Genomic DNA, 5,364 nt, shown 5'->3' on the forward strand with positions numbered 1-5,364 from the left:
GGGGCCTAGCCACGCCGGTGCGCCGGAGGCCGACCGATGCGGCCGCAGATCTGGAGAGAGGGAGAGGGAGAGGAAGAGAGAGAGACACCGCCCGCGTGGAGAGAGAGAGAGAGAGAGAGAGGCAAAGAGAGAGAGGAGGTCGAGAGCAGAGAGAGAGAGAGGGACGAAGGAGGCGGAGGGGGAAAACTCACCCGCGGTGCACGCAAAGTAAGCAAGGGCCCAGCAGCATGCACACACGCGTACTCACATGCGTGCCGACCACCATGCTAATTAGGCACCGGCCATGCATGTCGGGAATCCAGCGTCCCCTGCTACGCGCCACCGTCCATTTACATGCCGCATATAATCATCCACTTGCTTCATCTGTCCACTGCCGAATACACGGAGAAAGGCCGGTTGTGACGCGCCTCATCTGAGCCGTGGAATTTCGATATGATGCACCAACTAAAAAGAACGTACGTGGACACCCTGGGAGGCCGCCGATTCGGCGTGCCTTCATATCCTTAATTGTACAGTAGAGAAAAACCGCACGGGCAATTCGATACTGCCATACTGGTATGTGAGTGTTTCACCTTATGATTCTGGTATTCTTACTTCCACTCCCAGAATTCCATAACAGAGCACTCCAGGGTCCACTCAGACTTGCAAAGTGACTGCAGAAAATAACTGGTCCAGAAATGGGAATGTGGCCCATAGCACAAGAAAACACATTAAACATGATCGATCCAGACCATAAGCCCATGGCACGAGAAAACATAATTTGATTAGCTCTTAACAAATTTTCATTCCCAAAACATATTTCAATGAGCATTTCAGTAAGCCCGAGTAAGGAATGGGAGTTTCATATGATGGAACAGAACAGCAACAATGGCTGGCTGAAAAAACGGCTGATGCTGATGCTGATTTGTTGCGAGAGAAAAACACTGTTATTTCGCTGAAACGGTACGGCTGATAAGTTCAAGCGAACAGGGCCAACGTTCCCGCTCCCCCGAACCAAATTGTCAGGGAGAGATCTCGCAAAAAAAACCATGTTTATCAGCAATTTTATTTATCAAACTAGCATCCCAGTGAATGATAAAAAAACATTGCATGGATTAGATATGGGCATCACATTTTCTCTCAAAACAAAGAACACCCCTCAAATCTCCTTGGAGGATAAATAAGATGGTTACTACAACAGAGTATAAGAGGCCTTTCTACTTGTATTGCTCTGAAACTATGCGAGTAAACTTGTCCACGAATTGGCATTTCTTGTCAAAACCCCAGCCAGGATTGTTCTGCAATGAACAGAAATAGGGACAGAATTTTTAATAACAATCATAATGTTATGACAGCAGCAACCCTATTGTCAAAGGAAGAAAAAGTAGGAAGAAACTAAAAGGCAGCACTTGAAGATACAACAGAACATCTCTTGTGTTATCAATTGAATATATCTATCCACACAAGATATGCTCCAGAAAAGGGTATATAAGACCGCCACACCAGACTAACGAACATTAATGATACTCATAACAGGCAAAACATTTGAGATGTTATATGAAACACAAAACACCAAGTAAATACTCCATCCGTTCCAAATTGTAAGTCGTTTTTGGCATTTTTAGATTCAAAGTTTTTACTATGTAGCAAAAGCTATGTACCTAGAAAAGTCAAAACGACCTACAATTTGGAACAGAGGGATAAAATGTTTATTGCAGTTGAACTTTAATAAGTTTAATAAATATGCCAACACAAGGCGTCTCAATTTTTTTAAAAAAGAAACCTGGCTACTGGTTGCCGTATCATATTTTCAAGTTAACCACAAATCATGTTACTCATCACCAAAGGGAGATTCAGAAGTTGAATGATTGAAAATGCAAGCATATCAAATCGATCCAATGGAACCAAGGAATGTTCAGAACACAAGTTGTCACAAGAAGGCAAACCTTAAGAGAGAGTAGAGTTTTGTCAGTAAACCGCTTTACTGAAGAAGGGATGCTTTCTGGAAGAGTGTTTGCAACTCTTTGCAGCTCCTCCTCTTGTTGTTTTGCAGTCACAACATCAGGTCCACTGTACATATCTATGAGCTCTTTCATATGGGGGGCTCTAGCCATTACATCTTTCACAGATTCCTGATAATGACAGAGTAGAATACATTGAGTCAGTTAAAATACTCCGCCACAAAATATATCGTATTAGAATACAACCATTAATGTTTGCATGCACTAGTTGCTATGTTAATTTAATGATCTGACACAAAATGTAATGTGATGTTGTAAGGACTTCCATAAGTGGAGTAAAAGCTGAAATATAGAACAAGGCATCTAACAAAATTGATCTGTATATAAGCTTATGCTGTGTAAAGTTATGTCACATCTGAATAGAAAACTACTAATATACCTAAAGATAAGAGGCCAATCTGGATAAATTTATGTATATAGTAGTCAGCAGAGTTATGACAGCAGGACTAGATGGGCACCAAAATTGTAGAATGTAGACATTTGTAGACAAGAGTAATATCATGATTGCAGCTTATGTTGTTCACATGTTCTATCTCTTCTCAAGCCTGTCTAGAGCAGGTAATGATCATCTAATATTACCCAACCATCGACCCATTTTGTATTGTAATTGTAGCTGTACATAAATGGATTTTTACCACTGGTATGAAGGCTTGGGGTTTTCTAATACATACCTAATTCAAGTGACAACAGAAACAGTATATATACGATACAAGCAGAAACATTTTCGAGGGTAAACGTAAAACTGTGCAACCAATTGAAGAAATTACCTCCCATTCTTCCTGGTTCTGGATGCCCTCAAATGCAACTATGAAGGGCTTCACCTTCTGAAGCATCTCCTCCAAGGACATTGGTGGTTTCTCATCAATATCAGGATTACCAAAATTCACATGGTACTCTGGCTCAAACTCAATCTGCATGCACAAATCCACAGCAACAAAAACTTTCAGGAAAGTCACAAGCACATCCAGATTGGAAAATGCAACAAAATCCACTTTGGCTCCGTACGCACCATGCTATTTGTGTGAAAAGCCTCGAGGTAACCATCCTCGATTGGATCTGGCAGCGCATTATCTGCTGCCTCCATGAACGCCTGCTCCAGAATCTGCATCTTGTCCTTGCCGAGCCGCTTCTCTAGCCTATCGCCATCAGCGTTGTCTCCCAAGTAGATCGCTTGCCGGTCGTCTTCCACGTCAACGGACCTGCCGTCGCTGCGCCCGCGCCCCCTGAATCGGCCGCGGCCCGGGCCACGGCCACGGGAGCCGCGACCCCTGCCACCACGCCCTCCGCCATCTTCGCCGCTGCGGTCCCCGCCGCCCAGGAGTTCAACCGCCCGATCCACGGCTTCCTGTTGCGACAACTTCGGTTGCTGCGCAGCGGCAGCCTGTTTCGCCGGCTCGGCGTCAGCCTGTTTCGCCGCCTCGCGGCGCCGGATGAACCGGTTCTCTTCCGGAGGCTTATCCGGCGCAGGCTGCTGCGTCCGGGGGACCCCGCGGCCGGCGCCGGAGAACGGGAGCGTGCGGGGGAGCGGCGCCGCGGAGGAGGAGGCATCGAGACTCGGCGGCTCCGGATCGGGGCGCTGAGGAGCATTGTCGAAGCGCTTGGTGAAGCTCGGCTGCTTGGGGGCGTCCTCGGGGGGGTGGCGGCGGGGGCAGCGGGGATCCGCGGCCGCGACCGACGCCAGAGAACACGGCGAAGGACGGGATGCTGGGGGATGAGGGAACCGCAGGCTCCCCGCGGCCGCGGCCGACGGATGCTGTGGCGGAGAAGGGATCCGCGCCATCGTCGTCGGAAATGGGCCTCCCGGGAGCGCGCGGCTGCCCGGAGGCCGGCAGGCCGCGTCCACGCCCGTGCCCGAAACCGCCATCACCGCCGCCGCTTCCAGACGAGGAGGAGAAGGCGGGGGCGCAGGAGTATGGGAGTGGAGTGTGCCGCCTGGCGGCGGCGGCGGCGGCGGCGGCGCCGATGCTTCTTCGCATGGTGGAGGTGATGGGTTTAGCGCGGGGGGGGGGGGGATGCTTAGGGTTGGGCTCAACTTGTCCGGCTCCGGCGAAGGGAACGGTGGACATGTGACATACGGCGCGCAGGTGTCCGACCGTTGGATCGGCTTGACGGCTCAGGATCTACGGCTGATGATTTTTTTCTTGAGAAATACAAAATTAATGTGCCGGGAAGTGTTGAGGTGAACCAATTTTTCACTTCTCATTACTTCAGTCAGTGCAAATGTTTTCCTGTTCTAAAACATACACCATTCTTTTCAACTTATAAATCGTTTTAACTTTCTGACATAACATATACTCCGTATTTAGGTACTGTACATAACAAAAGTGATATATTTAAAAAATCAAAACAACTTATATGATTTAAAATAGGTAGAGTATTTAGAAAAAAACATTCTATGTCTGTTTTTCCACGATCCAATATATTGAGAAAGCTTGATGTGTGGGTTTGAGGTGTCAATGGTATGACCAGGACACGTTGATTGTTGATTTTCTACTCCGAGTTTGGCACCGTTTGGTTGCCGAAATTTTTGGCAAAAACGACACGGTAGCGTTTTCGTTGTTATTTGACAATTAGTGTCCAATCATAGTTTAATTAGGCTTAAAAGATTCGTCTCGTGGATTTCGTCTAAACTGTGTAATTAGTTTTATTTTTTATTTATATTTAATGCTTCATACATACGTGCAAAGATTTGATGTGACGAAGAATCTTGAAAAATTTGGCATTTTGGAAGGGAACTAAACAGGGCCTTTGTTTGGCACACCGTGCACGTCTTTACATAGCTTTGACCTTTTGCTCATAGGTTACGGAGGAACTTAAATCATTAAGCCCCGTTCAACTTACCCCATATTCAATTTATTCGGTTTATTTTTTTTAGCCAGAACAGTGTTTTTTAGCCAGTTTTAACCAAGATTCAGCAAGCCGAACGGGGCCTAAGTACTTTCTTTATTCTAAAATATAAAAAGTTTTGACTAGCACTACTTCAGCGGTACTTTTCATCGGATAAACAATGTTTTTCTCTCACAATAAATCAGTCTATGCATCCGTATAAACCAAATTTTAGTGAAACGAATATGGGCCTTTGTCTTTAGGGAAAACGGTGTTTTTGCCCCTGTCCAGAAGTTCAATTGTGATTTTACCCTTATTTTTTTAACTTTGTGATTTTAACCCTGTTATTTTAAAACGAAGGAACAATTTGCCCCTAATTTGGATGTCCGTTATTTAGATGCTGATTAAACGATATAAAAAAATAAACACATAAAATCATATGCGAAATAACTGAAATGCCCTTATCACAGTTATCCCATCCACACCGTGTCCACCGGTGCCTATTGGGCAGGGCGCGCGACATCGACGGGGGAGGCAT

General features: G+C 45.9%; 1 pseudogene; it reads right to left on the reverse strand.

Annotated features, from left to right (window-relative positions):
- Positions 1-1,003: 1,003 nt before the first annotated feature.
- Positions 1,004-4,001, reverse strand: LOC136537864 (uncharacterized; annotated as a pseudogene).
- Positions 4,002-5,364: the final 1,363 nt, after the last annotated feature.

Source organism: Miscanthus floridulus, chromosome 2 (genome assembly GCF_019320115.1).
Source record: "Miscanthus floridulus cultivar M001 chromosome 2, ASM1932011v1, whole genome shotgun sequence".
Taxonomy (NCBI): Eukaryota; Viridiplantae; Streptophyta; class Magnoliopsida; order Poales; family Poaceae; genus Miscanthus; species Miscanthus floridulus.